This window comes from Cetorhinus maximus, chromosome 11 (assembly GCF_964194155.1).
Source record: "Cetorhinus maximus chromosome 11, sCetMax3.hap1.1, whole genome shotgun sequence".
NCBI lineage: Eukaryota > Metazoa > Chordata > Chondrichthyes > Lamniformes > Cetorhinidae > Cetorhinus > Cetorhinus maximus.
Window position 1 is genome coordinate 43,868,166 of NC_135889.1, and position 15,794 is coordinate 43,883,959.

The 15,794-nt window shown below is 42.3% G+C and overlaps 1 protein-coding gene across 1 annotated transcript in view; it reads left to right on the forward strand.

Moving 5' to 3' along the window:
* Positions 1 to 217: 217 nt before the first annotated feature.
* Positions 218 to 15,794, forward strand: part of stat4 (signal transducer and activator of transcription 4) — a 137,521-nt gene continuing 121,944 nt past the window's right edge. The window contains exon 1 of the mRNA XM_078551862.1: positions 218 to 326. The gene's annotated coding sequence lies outside the window, so the exon portion shown is untranslated. The remainder of the gene's footprint in view (positions 327 to 15,794) is intronic.

The window sequence follows — 15,794 nt, forward strand, 5'->3', positions numbered from 1 at the left end:
ACCTGCTGCAGTGTCACAGTCTCAAACCATGGGAACACAGCTGCAGTGTGACAGAGGGAGTAGGCCACTTTGCTCGAGCTTTTTCAGGCTCCGCTTTTTGAGGCAGGAGCGAGCCCCGCAGACGGCGCACGAGCAGCGAGCGCGCGACACTGGATGGAATAGAAACACTGCCAACGCACTGTGCCGGAAATAGCGAGCGTCAGCGGCTAAGGTAATGTAGCAAATAAGCTGCAGCTTAGTGATCGAGAAAACCCGGACCCACACAACACGGAGAGAGCCGAAAGAACAAACATACACACTGGCACTGACTGACAAGAAGCTGCAAAGTAAGTAGAATGTGTAGTATAGAGAAGGGAGGAAATATTGTGATTTAATTTGGTAAGTTAGTCTTTTTGTGATTTGGACGTTTATTAGTTCTGCTCCTCCTAGAAAAAGGGACACTTCTGTGACATTTATTTGGATTCATGACATTGGAGCAACCTCCCAGTGTCTTGCTCAGGGCTTCAATTAAAAGAAAATAAGTAGGAACCACTTTTATTCCATCTGATTTCCCCACCTTGCACCATTTGGGAGAGATCGTTACTAGGAAACAATTATATTAGTACCCGCACTAATGGTGAAACATTTCAAGCAGAGGAGCAGACACAATCATGACTTGAACCGATTCCAGAAATTGGTGAAGTGTTTGGAAAATAAATGGGGTATAAATTGCGATTTGGGTGGAAGAAATAACCAGAAATGTAAGAAATAGTTCACTTTGTGTGTGCAAATATGTATAAAAGAAACATGTTTTGCCTTTCCTTATATATGCCCTGTCAGAAAAGGATGTGTATTGTTCCACATAAACCCCTCTCTTCCGCATGCGGTGGTTCTATCTTGAAGCGTTAAATACTCGTATGTATTTTTGAGCAGCACGTGTCATCCTTTCTTGTCTTTAAGGAGTAATTTTAGGACAGATGAGATTTATTCGGAATATTTGCTGAATGCAGTGTGTGACGTTCTCCTGCAAGGTTTTCAGTGCTTGTCACAGGGAAATCCCTTGAGTGATTTACACTCTTCAACCGTATGATAGCAATGACTCATTTGGGTCAACTTTCTGTTTGTGTGGTGATTTTAGCTATAGCATGTGGAAATACGTAAATGCAAAATAAATTCTGAAATGCACAGCAGATCAGGAAACATTCAGAAAGGGAAAAGACAGATCAGGGTTTCAAGCGTAGACCCTTCATCAGAGATGGAAACTTGAAGATGTGGGTGCCCTTTGGTATAGCCTGAGGATTTGTTCAACTTCCAGGCTCTGAAAAATGAACAAGGATTCAGATGGTGGGTTAGATCACAAATAATGTTAGCCCTACACCACTACACTCAGAAAGTTGACCCTAATAAAGCAAGATGTGGAACCCATCGAGCTCCTGTTCACAATTTTGATGCTACATTAGGATGTTCATAATTGAAATGTGATTTCCATCCAAATCCCTTGAACTAAAATATATTGACTGGCATTCAGACTATGGCTCATGTCAGGCAATAGATATGACAGGATTAACTGGAAACTGGGCGAGTTAGCAAGAAATGGAGAAATAGCACTAGAGGAAATTAAGAGAAATAATCCCAAACATGAATATATGGAATAATTGCTGAAGTACGTGTCAACGGAGGATGTGAGGGGATGGGGAAGTTTCAATGTGTCATCAATGCAAAATCAAGAAATGAGAAAGTACCTCCAAACGCCTTGGAATATTTTATTTTGCTAAATGTGCTATGTAAATACAGGTTGTTGAAGCATTAATCTCTTTAGTTTGCCAGCAAAAACCTATCCGCTGTGGTGCTCCAAAGGTATTAGAAGGATTTGGTTACAGAAAGGGTGTGGATGTGCTAATGAAATCCTTATGCTGAGACGGAAAAATGCCAAGTGTATGAAAAAGATCTGTGGATGTCAAATAGGGCTTGATTTTCCTCTTACAACCCCATATCCCTTCTTCAAGCTTATCTTGTCTATGAGACCCATCTCCTGCTCTCTTGAACATATTCCCATTAAATTTCTGACCACCCAAATTCCAACAACAACAACCTGTATTTTCATAGCACCTTTAGCAAAATAAAATATTCCAAGGCATTTGACAGGAACAAATTTTGACACAAAGTAAAAGAAGTTGTGACACTGAGCTACATAAGGTCCAAAACATGGTCAAAGACATAGGCTTTATGGGGGATTTAAAGGTGGAAAGAGGTGTACTGTGGGGGAGAGATTTAGTGAATTCTAGAGCTTTGGAAGCTGAAGGCAGAGTTATCAATAGTAAAGTGACTAAAATTTGAGAATGCTCAAGAGACCAGAATTGGAGGAGTGCAAATATCTCGGAGGGTCACAGGACTGGAGGAGGTTACATGGGTAGGAAGGGGTGAGGCAATGGGAGGATTCGGAATCGAGGATGAGAATTTTAAAATGGAGGCATTGTTTAACCGGAAGCCAGAGCAGGTGAGCTTGCACAGGGGTGATGAGTGAATGTGACTTGATGCAAGTTAGGACATGGGCAGCAAGGCTTTGGATGACTTCAAATTTTACAGAAGTTAGAACGTGGAATGCAGGCCAGGAAGTGCATTGGAATAGCTAATTCTAAAAGTTACAGAAGCACGGATGAGGGTGTCAGCAGGAGATAATCTGAGGAAAAGGCAGGGATAGGTGATGTTGATAACAAAGGAGAAAAAATGGAATGAGTAAACTAGGCTGGAATATAAAACACATTATAAGAGCTTTTATAAGTACATAAAAAGGAAGAGAGTGGCTAAAGTAAATGTTGGTCCCTTAGCAGTTGAGACAGGAGAAATTATCATGGGGAACCAGGAAATGGCAGAGACACTGAACAAATATTTTGTGTCAAAAATAAAAACAAAAAACTGCTGCGGATGCTAGAAATCCAAAACAAAAACAGAATTACCTGGAAAAACTCAGCAGGTCTGGCAGCATCAGCGGAGAAGAAAAGAGTTGACGCTTCGAGTCCTCATGACCCTTCAGCAGAACTGAGTATAGTTAGGAGAGGGGTGAAATATAAGCTGGTTTGAGGTGGGGAGGGGAGAGAAGTTGAGGGGTGGTGGTGGTTGTAGGGACAAGCAAGCAGTGATAGGAGCAGATAATCAAAAGATGTCACAGACAAAAGGATCAAAGAGGTGTTGAAGGTGGTGATATTATCTAAGAAAAGTGCTAATTAAGAATGGATGGCAGGACACTCAAGGTACAGCTCTAGTGGGGGTGGGGTGGAAAGACTGACAAGGTATTAGTTGTAGATTTTAAAATAATGGAAATAGGTGGGAAAAGAAAAATCTATTTAAATTATTGAAAAAAACAAAAGGGAGGGGGAAGAAACGGGGTGGGGATGGGGGGAGGGAGTTTAAGATCTAAAGTTGTTGAATTCAATATTCAGCCCGGAAGGCTGTAAAGTGCCTAGTCGGAAGATGAGGTGCTGTTCCTCCAGTTTGCGTTGGGCTTCACTGGAACAATGCAGCAAGCCAAGGACAGACATGTGGGCAAGAGAGCAGGGTGGAGTGTTAAAGTGGCAAGCGACAGGGAGGTTTGGGTCTTTCTTGCGGACAGACCGCAGGTGTTCTGCAAAGCGGTCGCCCAGTTTGCGTTTGGTCTCTCCAATGTAGAGGAGACCGCATTGGGAGCAACAAATGCAGTAGACTAAGTTAGGGGAAATGCAAGTGAAATGCTGCTTCACTTGAAAGGACACCCTGGTCCACTCCTCCATCACCCCCTACTCCTCAACCCCCACCTATGGCACCTCCCCATGCCCACGCAGAAGATGCAACACCTGCCCCTTCACTTCCTCTCTCCTCACCGTCCAAGGGCCCAAACACTCCTTTCAACCCAGTTCTTCCCCCTCCCTTTTGTTTTTTTCAATAATTTATATAGATTTTTCTTTTCCCACCTATTTCCAGTATTTTTAAGTCTACAACTAATACCTTGTCAGTCTTTCCACCCCACCCCTCTAGAGCTGTACCTTGAGTGTCCTGCCATCCATTCTTAATTAGCACATTTTCTTAGATAATATCACCACCTTCAACACCTCTTTGATCCTTTTGTCTGTGACATCTTTTGATTATCTGCTCCTATCACTGCTTGCTTGTCCCTACAACCACCACCCCCCATCAACTTCTCCACCCCCCCCCCACCTTAAACCAGCTTATATTTCACCCCTCTCCTAACTATACTCAGTTCTGCTGAAGGGTCATGAAGACTCGAAACGTCATCTCTTTTCTTCTCCGCCGATGCTGCCAGACCTGCTGAAATATTTTGTGTCTGTCTTAACAGTAGAAGACACAAGTTACATACCAGAAATATAGGTTAACCTAGGGGATAAAACAAGCCAGGAACTTAAGGTGATTAATATCAGCAGAGAAAAGGTATTGGAGAAATTTAAGGGACTAAAATCCGATAAATCCCCACGATGTGACGACCTAGATCCTAGGGTTCTAAAAGAGATAGTTGCAGAGATAGTGGATGCGCTAGCTATGATTTTCCAATTTCCTTAGATTTCGGAATGGTCCCATCAGTTCGGAAGTTAGCAAATGTAAGACCACTTTTCAAGAAAGGACGGAGAGAGAAAACCAGGAACTACAGGCCAGTTGCCTAACATCAGTCGTTGGAAAAATGCTGGAATCTATTATTAAGGAAGTCGTAACACTATCTCAGTATAAGGGGCTGAACATTTAGGACAGAGATGAGGAGGAATTACTTCACTTAAAGGGCTGTGAGTCTTTGGAATTCTCTACCTTAGAGGGTTGTAGATACTGCATTGTTGAATACATTTAAGGCTGGGATAGACAGATTTTTGGTGTCTCGGGGGAATTAAGGGACATGGAGGGCAAGCGGATAAATGGAGTTGAAGCCCAAGAGCAGCCGTGGTTGTGTTGAATCACGAAGCAGGCTCGATGGGCCATATGGTCTACTCCTACTTGTGTTCATGTGATGTTATTGAGGTGGAAATAGTGATGGCGCAGATCTGTGGTCAGAAGTTCATTTCGAGGTCATATATGACACCAAGGTTGCAAACAGTGTGATTCAGATCTGGACAGTTGCTCGGGAGAGGGATGGACTTGGTTGCTAGGCCAATACAGTTTGTGGTGAGAACTGAAGACTGTGGCTTTGATCTTCCCAATATTTAGTTGGGGGAAATATCTGCCCATTCAGTACTAGATGTCAGACAAGATGCAGGACAATTTAGAGACAGTGAATGTGTCGGGAGAGGTGGCAGTGTGGTAGAGCTGGGTGTAATGAGTGTACATGTGGAAATCATTGTGTTTTTGGAGGATGTCACTGAGGGGGAGCCTGTTTATGAGAAATATCAGGGAGCCAAAGATCGATCCTTGGGGTACACCAGAAGTAATGGTCCAGGAGCAGGAAAATTAGCCATTGCAGCTGATTCTTTTGCTACAACTGGATAAATAAGAATAGAATAGACAGTAGGGATAATGGGTGGGTGCTGTAATTGACAGAATGTGACGAGTGGTGTCCTGCAAAAATCAGTGTTGGGCCTCAATTATTCGCCATATTTGTTAGTGACTTATCAATGGGATAGAAAGTCACACTTACATTTGAAGACGGCACAAAGATAGGTAGCATGGCGATGGAAGCATAACTTTACGAATAATATCAATAGATTAAGTGAGTGGGCAAAACCATGGTAAATAGATTTCGATGTAGGCAAATGTGAAGTCATTCACTTTGGACCTAAAAAGAATAGATCAGGGTAATTTCTAAATGGTGAAAAGCTGGAGTCGGTGAAGGTCCAAAGAGACTTGGGGTCCAGGCACATTGATCATTAAAGTGTCATACACAGATTCAGAAAATAATTTAAAAGGCAAATGGAATGTTGGCCTTAATATCTATAGGGCTGGACTACAAGAGAATAGAAGTAATGCTGCAGTTATGCAAAGTCCTGATTAGATCATACCTGGAGTACTGTGAGCAGGTCTGGACATCACAACTTAGGAAGGATATATTGACCTTGGAAGGAATGCAGCATAAATTTACCAGAATGATACCTGAACTCCAAGGGTTACATTAAGAGGAGAGATTAAACAAATGATGTAAACTTTTCAGGTTGTTTCCCCTTCATCATAAAGGGCCATTGACCTGAAATGTTAATTTTGTTTGTCTCCACAGATGCTGCCTGACCTGAGTATTTCCAGCATTTTTTGTTTTTATTTCAGATTTCTAGTATCTGCACTATTTTGCTTTTGAGTTAAACAAACCAGGGTTGTATTGCCTGGATTCTATAATAATAATAGTTTTTGTATGTTCGTGCTGTTTTAATTGGTCAATTTAAGGGACACATCTGTTGGTGGGTTTATTTGGTGGGTGGAGCCTGGCACTCGCAGAAGCATGTGGAGCATGTGATTCATTTGAGGCTGCCAACAGTTGGTGGCAGGGTGGGTTGGGGGTTTGATGGAGAACAAAAACATTGAAGGGTGAGGGAAGCCCAACAAAAATGTTACCCCAGCTGGAGAGAGAATTTCTGTGAGAGATGGGGATAGCTTGAAAGGGATTCCAAGGGAAGGATGGAATGGCATGGAATGGGGTGATATGGGAGGGGTGGATGAGATGATGGAACTGGTTAAATAACAAAATGGTGGGGACAATTATTTGATACAATTTATTATTGAAAATTTATCTTGGTGCTAAAAATGAAAATTTATTAGATTTGAATAAATGTTCCAGAAAAGCAGTCAGGAGAATTCAAAGAATTGAAATATTGAAAAAAAATTAAAAGATACTCTCATTGAAGTTGATGATAACAGTCTATACCCTCCAGAGTTTCACACAGTCTAACACCAGTGGGCATGCCACTGCACAAACTTGGACTCAAGGAGGGAGCGATTATAATGTTGCTATGAAACTTGAATCCTAAACAAGGAATTTGGCATGGAACAAGATTCATAGTCAGGAATAAAAACAGAAAATGCTGGAAAAACTCAGCAGGTCCAACAGCATCTGAGGAGAGAGAAACGGCTAATGTTTCAAGTCCATATGACTCTTCTTCAGAAGCTCTAAAGAAGAGTCATATGGACTCGAAATCTTAACCCTGTTTCTCTCTCCACAGATGCTGTTAAACCTGCTGAGTTTTTCCAGCATTTTCTGTTTTTATTTCAGATTTCCAGCATCCCCAGCATTTTGTTTTTTTCATAGTTAGGAAGCTGTTTTCTTTGATGGCTGCTGAAATTATAACCGACAGATTTCAAGGAAAATGTGATTATACTTCATATGATATTGAGCCCATCAGGTGCAAACCTGCCTTTTTAACTCAAAGGAAAACAGTTAGAAACATAGAAGATAGAAGCAGGAATAGGTAATTCGACCCTTTGAGCCTGCTCTGCCATTCAATATGATCATGGCTGATCCTCTATCTCAATGCCATAATCCTGCTCTCTCCCCATAACCCTCGACACTTTTAGAGTCTAGTAATCTATTTCCTTCTTAAATATATTCAGTGACTTGGCCTCCACAACCTTCTGTGGTAGAGAATTCCACAGGTTCACCACCCTCTGGGTGAGGAAATTTCTCCTCATCTCAGTCCTAAATGGCCTATCTCATATCCTGAGATTGTGGACCCCCTTGTTATAGAGCCCTCAGCCAGAGGAAACATCATCCCTGCATCCAGTCTGTCCTGTCCTACCAGAATTTTATGCGTTTCAATGAGATCCCCACTCATTCTTCTGAACTCCAGTGAATACAGGCCTAGTCGATCCAATCTCTCCTCATATGACAATCCTGCCATCTCAGGAATCAGTCTGGTGAACCTTAGCTGCACTCCCTCTATAGCAAGTATATCCTTTATTAGGTAAGGAGACCAAAACTGCACACAATAGTCCAGGTGTGGTCTCACCAAGGCCCTGTACAGCTACAGTAAGACATTCTTGCTCCTGTACTCAAATTCTCTTGCAATGAAGGCCAATATACCATTTGCCTTCTTAACTGCTTGCTGCACCTGCATGCTTGCTTTCAGTGACTGGAGTACAAGGACACCCAGGTCCCTTTGTGCATCAACATTTCTCAGTCTCTCACCATTTAAATAATACTCCGTCATTCTGTTATTCCTACCAAAGTGGATAACTTCACACTTATCCACGTTATACTGTATCTACCATGTATTTGACCACTCACTCAACTTGTCTAACTCACCTTGAAGCCTCTTAACCACTCACATTTCCAACTAGTTTCACGTCGTCAGCAAACTTAGAAACATTACATTTGGTTACCTCATTCAAATCTTGATATATATTGTGAATAGCTTGGGTCCACGCACTGATCCCTGTGCTACCCCACTAATCATCACCTGGCACTCCGAAAAAGACCCATTTATTCCTACTCTCAGTTTACTGTCTTTTAATCAATTCTCAATCCATGCCAATACATTACCTCCAATCCCATGTGCTCTAATTTTGCACACTAACCTCTTATTTGGGAATTTATCAAAGGCTTTCTGAAAATCCAAATACACCACATCCACTGGTTCTCCCTTATCTATTCTGTTAGTTACATCCTCAAAAACTCCAGTAGGTTTGTCAAACATAATTTCTCTCTCATAAATCCATGTTGACTTTGTCTAATCCTGTTGATATTTTCTAAGTGTCCTGTTATCACATCCTTTATAATAGAGTCAAGTATTTTCCCTAATACCGATGTTAGGCTAACTAGTCTGCAATTCCCTGTTTTCTCCCTCCATCCTTTTTTAAATAGTGGAGTTACATTTACCACCCTCCAATCTGTCGGGACTATTCCAAAATCTATAGAATTTTGGAAGATGACAACCTATGCATCCACTATGTCCATGGCCGCCTCCTTTAGTACCCTGGGATGTAGATTATTAGGCTCTAGGGATTTATAGGCTTTCAATCCCTTTAATTTCTCCAGCACTATTCTTTTTAGGAATACCAAATTTGTCCTTCTCACTAGACCTTTGGTTCCCTAGCATTTCTGGGAAGTTATTTGTGTCTTCCTCCGTGAAGACAGAACGAAAGAAGCTGTTTAATTGCTCTGCCATTTCTTATTCTCTATTATAAATTCTCCCATTTTGGACTGTAAGGGGCCTACATTTGTCTTCACTAATCTTTTTCTTTTTATATACTTATAGAAGCTTTTACAACCTACTTTTATGTTCCTTGCAACTTTACTCTCATACTCTACTTTTCCCCTCTTCATCAAGCTCTTGGTCCTCCTTTGCTGAATTCTAAACTGTTCTCAATCCTCAGGCTTGCTACTTTTTCTAGCAACTTTATATGACTCCTCTTTGGATCTAATACTATTATTAATTCCTTTTGTTAGCCATGGTTGGGCCACTTTTCCTGCTGTGTGTTTGCGCCAGAAAGGAATGTACAACTGTTGCAATGCATGCATTCATTCCTTAAATATTAGCCATTGCCTATGCACTGTCATGCCTTTTAATGAAGTTCCCAAATGTATCGTAGCCAATTCACCCCATACCTTCATAGTTTCCTTTGGTTAGATTTAGGACCGTAGTTTTGGATTGGTCTACTTCACTTTCCACCCTAATGAAGAATTCTATCATGCTATGGTCATTCTCCCCTAAAGGACACCACACCACGACCAGGATTTTCCGGTCCGCGGGGGCAAGCGGGAGTGGCTGCGAAACCGACCCCTACCTTTGATTGGGCCCTGACGCGATTTCACGCTGGCTGGCCAATCAATGGCCAGCCAGCATGAATCGCGCACTGCAGCACTCAGTGCTGCCGGGGTGAAGGGTGAGGTGAGCGAGCGCGGAAGTTAGCTCATGTGCACAGGTGCGTGCAGTAAACACTCCCTGAGGCACAGAGCTGCCTCAGGAAGCTAAAGATTTTTAAAATGAAAAGTAAAGAATCTAAAAATATTAAAAACATGTCCCCTCATGTTACTCCGTTACATGAGTAGGGACACGTTAGAAATTAGTTTGAAAATTTTTTTTTTAAATCACTGATCGAAACGTCATCCCACCCGTGGATGAGCTTTCACAAAAAATCCAAAGGTCGCCTGGCCGATTTGCCTGCCCGCACCACAAGATTGGCCGGGTAGCAAAAGGTTTCTTTTAATCATGATTTTAATGGCCTTAATAACCTGCTTAATCATCGCCATGTGTGCTGCCGACTTCCGCGCGCACCTGCCAACCGAAAAATCGGGTCTTTTTACGCTCGTTTGGGTCGGGCGCACATCCGCCCAACGAGCGAAATATCCTGCCCAACAAGATTATTAATTAACCCCTTCTCATTGCACAATACCGAATCTAGGATAGCCTGTTCCCTAGTTGGTTCCTCGACATACTGGTCGAAAAAAACCATCTCGTATATACTCCAGGATTTCATCCACCACAGCATTATTGCTAGTTTGGTTTGTCCAGTCTATATGTAGATTAAAGTCACCCGTGACTACTGTAGCACCCTTGTTACATGCATCTGTAATTTCCTGTTTAATGCCATCCCTACCTTACCATTACTGTTTGAAAGCCTATGGACAACTCCCACTAAGTTTTCCCCCGCCTTCTAGCTTCTTAGCTCCATCCAGACTGATTCTACATCTAGATTTTTTGAGCCAATACCTTTTCTCACTATTGCACCGATTTCATCCTTAACTAACAATGCCACCTCCTTTTCCTTTTTGCCTGTCCTTCCTAAATATCAAATACCCTTGGATATTCAGTTCCTAGCCTTGGTCACCCTGCAGTGATGTCTCTGTAATTGCAATCATATCGTATCCATTTGCATTTATTTGCACTGGTAATTTGTCTACCTTATTGTGAATGCTCTGTGCATTCAGATACAGTACCTTTAGACTTGTATTTTTAACATTTTTATACATTTTTTTTGTACAATGGCCCCATTTGCCCCTAGCCCATGTTTCATCTGCCTTCCACTTTTGCTTTCTACTTTTTTGTCTTTCATTTCTATCTTTGCTTCCCTCTCTTGTATCTCCCCACTCAGGTTCCTATACCCCTGCCACTCTAGTTTAAACTCTCCCCCACGGTACTAACGAATACCCCTGCAAGGATATTGGTCCCGGCCCTTCTGGAGTGCAACCCCGTCCAGCTTGTACAGATCACATTTTCCCCAGAATCAGTCCCAATGCCTAAGAATCTAAATCCCTCCCTCTTACACCATATCTCCAGCCACGCATTCATTCGGTCTATTACCCTATTCCTGATCGCACTAGCACGTGGCACTGGGAGTAATCCTGAGGTTATTACCTTTGAGGTCCTGCTTTTTAATTTACTTCCCAGCTCCCTAAATTCTGCTTTCAGGACCTCAACCCTCTTTTTACCTATGTCGTTGGTACCGATATGGACCACGACCTCTGGCTGTTCATCTCCGCCTTCAAAATGTTCTGCAACCATTCAGTGACATCTTTGACCCTGGCAGCAGGGAGGCAACATACCATCCTGCTGTCATGTCTGCGATTGCAGAAATGTCTATCTGCTCCCCTTATAATCCCCTACCGCTATTGTTCTCCCACTCTTTTTTTCGCCCCCACCCCCCTGTGCAGCTGAGCAACTCGTGGTGCCACACCCTTGGCTGTTGCTGCATCCCCCTGGTTAACCATCTTCGCCAACAGTATCCCAAATGGAAAATCTGTGAGAGGGGGAGATGGACCCAGGGGACTCCTGCATTACCTGCCTGGTGCTTTTACTCTGTCTGAGGGTCACCCATTCCCTTTCTGCCTGTACACTCTTTACCTGCGGTGTGACCACCTCCCTGTATGTGCTATCCATGAAGATCTCAGCCTTGTGGGTGCTCCACAGTAGCTCCAGCTCCGAAACGCGGATTTCAAGTAGCTGCAGCTGGAAACACTTCCCGCACACGTGGTCACCTGGATGCTGGAAGTGTCCCTGACTTCCCACGTTGCACAGGAGGAGCATTCCATGTGGTCAAGCTACCCTGCCATGACTTACCCTTAAATTACTCCTTTTACTTTTACTTCCTCTAGTTTAAGAAATATTAAATATATACTAGGGATCTTACTTCTTATACTTTAAACACTACTTAATCTAAACTAAAGGCCAATTTTTACTTTACAGACTGGACAGTAGCAATACTCACCAGGTCCTACTTACCAAGGTCGCTTCTCCTCTCTCTCTGGCTCCTGGTCCCGTTCTGGTCTTGGGCCTGGTTCCCCTCACTCTTTAAGACCGCCGCTCCTCCCGCATTATCAAATGCCATTAGCAAAAACAAAGGAGCATCTCTTTCCTTTCCTCCCCTTAATCACCCAACTCCCAGCACTCTATTCTAAGTCACACTCAAGTGTCAAGTTGGCTGGTTTTATATGCTCCTAAGACAATGGCTTGCTGATCCAGTTACAAAGGAACCATTTTCAGCCGCTTCTTTAACTAACTAAATCCAACTGTTCACCCAGTGGAGACCTTGTTGAAACCCTGCTTAAGGCTGGGAACTTTAAAATTTAAACTGCTAACTACCAACAAAATTAGGTTTTTGCAAAAGGATTTTCAAAAAATTAAGACTCCTTACTCACCATCCACTAGCATCCAGTCCTCCAGTCCCTAATTAGACCTTTATATTTTATTACTATAAAAATGCCACAAGGCCAGACACTTGATAATATTTGTATTTATATTCCTAGGCATGACTCTGCACATGGACAGCTTTATATAGCTTTTTCCAAGTGAGAAGCTTTGATTTTGTTAAAGTCTTCAATGAAAGATTAACTAGAAATTTATCTATGTATTTAAAGAAGTGCTGTTGCAGTAAAGAAACAAATTTGACTGCAGATGTTTTTCTGGTTTCTCTACTAGTTTAGACAGTTAACTGTTGACTTGATCAAAGCTTTCAAGGTGTTATGAGGAACAGATAGAGGTGTATAGGACTAGGAGGCACGCTCTAAAAACTATAGGCAGACCTTACAGGAGTGATATTAGGCAACATTTCTCCACCTAATTGATGCTAGATCAATTGTTACATTTAAAACTGAGAGTGATAGATTCTTGGTTTTCAAATCCAAGAAGGGATATTGGGAAAAAGCTGGTATATGGAGTTATGTTGCAGATCAGCCATGTTATAATTGAATGGCAGAACAAGCTTGAAGGGTTAAATGGCATATTCCTATTTCTATGTTCCTATGGAGCTAGGTGAGTGCAGTCCCACCCAGTTGGTGATGGTGGACAGGCATTGGTAGGGGGGGGAACAGTGTAGTCAACCGCGTTAAAGGCTGCACAAAGGTGGCGAAGGATGAGGGGGGATAGTTTACCTTTGTTACAGTCACCATAGGATGTCTTTTGTGATCTCTGATAAGAGCTATTTTGGTACCGTGGTATGGGTGTAAATCTGATTGGAGGGAGTTCTGAGAAGGATGGGCATGGCTTTGGGAGGTGATGACACAATCAAGGAGAATGGTGAGGGATGGAAGGTTGGAAATGGGGTGGTAATTTGCAAGGGCAGAGGGATCAAGGATATTTTTTTTGAACACAGATTTGAAGGAGAGAGGACTCGTACATTAGGAGAGAAAACAGCTATCATGGGAGTCAGGAAGGGAAGTTAGGTGGTCAGCGGTTTAGTGGGAGCAGAGCCAAGGGAGCAGGAGGTGGGTCTTATGTACAAGATGAGTTCAGAGGGCATGTGGTAAGAGAGAAACTTGAGAAAGGTGTATGTTCAGGGTGAGGGTACAGGGGAACCTCAGAGGAAATTTTGCTTTGTTGGCCAGAGGAAGGGAGGAAAGTAGCAAAAACAGCTGATACATTCTTAGTGACAAAGAAGTCCATTAGCTCCTTTAACTTGTTGGAAGTGAAGGTAGAGGAGGCTGGAGAAAGGGGTTTAATAAGACAGTTTGCAGCAGAGAAAATAAGCCAGCGATTATATCCCTGAAATAGCAAACAATTTTGGTAGACAAGAACAAAACCTAAGAATGCTTTATGTGGTTCAGCCAAATCTGGTAGCGAATGGCTTAGCCAGTTGTCTGCCGTATTCGTGCAAGTCTGCATCCCTCCTTCCTGACTCTAGGGTAGCTGATATTGTAAATATTTCCTTTTCCTTCAGTACTGGGCCTCACCCTTTCAAATTTGCTATCATTACCCCCTCCTCAAGAAAATCCTGGACCAGCGTGTTCTTGCAGACTACCACCTCATTTCTAACCTCCCTTCCTTACCTCTTGACCCTGTTGGGGATCTCTCTGTGACACACTTCTAGTTGCCACCATCGTGTTGCTCCTTGGTGAAAGTGTCCAAAGACACAATGTCAGGTTCCATGTGTGCACTGATGGCACCCAATTTTAGAACAATCTCTTTCAACACATCCAAGACTATCTTGATGTACTGCTTGGCTGACATGCGATCACAAATAAGCTGAAATGCAATCCAATTAAAATGAAGACTGAAGCCATTGCCTTTAACTTCACCACAAACTCAATTCCCTAAAATTCCATCCCCATCCTGGCCACTGTCTCAGGCTGAACCAGCTTGTTTGCAGTCTCAACTTACTATTTGACCCCGTGCTGAGCTTCAGACCCCACTTCCTCTCCATCAGAAAAACCACCTATTTTCACCTCTGTAACGTCAGCTGTCTCCTCTTATGCTTCAACCCATTGGTTACTGAAACCCTCATCCATGCTTTTGTTACTTCCAGAATCAGCTATTCGAGTGCTCTGGTCTGCCTCTCTTCTTCCATAAACTTGAGCTCATCTGCTGCTTGGACATTAAAGTCCTAATCCTCATGTCAAATCCTTCCATGGGCTCACCCAAATTATTTCTGTAACCTCAATCAGGCCTAAAACCCTCAAAGAATTCTGCATTCCTCCAACTCTGAGCACCTTGTGCATCCACCACTTCTTCTGCCCCTCCAGTGGTGACCATGCCTTCAGCTGTCCAGGCCCTAAGCTCTGGAATTCCCTCCACAAACTTCTTTGACTCTCAATCTCTCTCACTCTCTCTCCTCCTTTGAAGCAACTCATTAAAACCTTGCCCACAATCAGCAATTCAGGTGAAAATGAAATATAAATACGAGAACATCTATCAGATGCAGAAAGTATGATAAAAGTTGCAAAAAAGTTAATTTGACACTTCACAGCTATCAATATCAGGGATTTGTTCGGAGTGATGTTTATGATGAAAATAGTGAAAAATCGGCACACTCATTTAATCAAATGTGGTTAAACTTTCATTTTGCTTCCCTAGTGTAGAGCTTCACACAGCATGAATGTGCATCAGGAATTGGGTGCACCCACCATTATTTTTCAGTCAATTATTTTCAGAACAAGATATATCAATATTTTCAGAGTAAGGCACGCGAAAAATTAAAATGCATGATTCAGGTACTACATGAATATGGTTAAGACAAGCCTAGTTTAGAAATGTCACAACATTTGTTTTTGTGGTTGCATTATATTTTATATTTTGTGGTGAAGTACCTGTAACACTTTCTCCCATGTTCACACTTCTTTTTCCCTTATGAAACTATTAAAGATTGTCAGATATCTGCCTTGTTTTGCTTATGACCTTCCCTCTACTAAGGTGGACAGTGACTAGTAAAATGTTTGCCCACGGGTACCATCGCTGGCCTTGCAACAAGTAATAACCTTTCTAATGTAATTTTACACAACTAGCTACTTTATCTAGTAGAAACAATAGCTCCTGATTCTATCCCTTGGTTGAGAAAATGTTCCTAACCCCAGCTTTACAACTAATAATAATTCAGTTGAAGACATAGAGTGTGTGGGTGTATTTATGTATGTGGGTCTATATGCATGAGAAGCAGTAGGAAACAGGAAAAAGGAGACTTACATTCTGAGTTCTTCAAATTATTTTGGC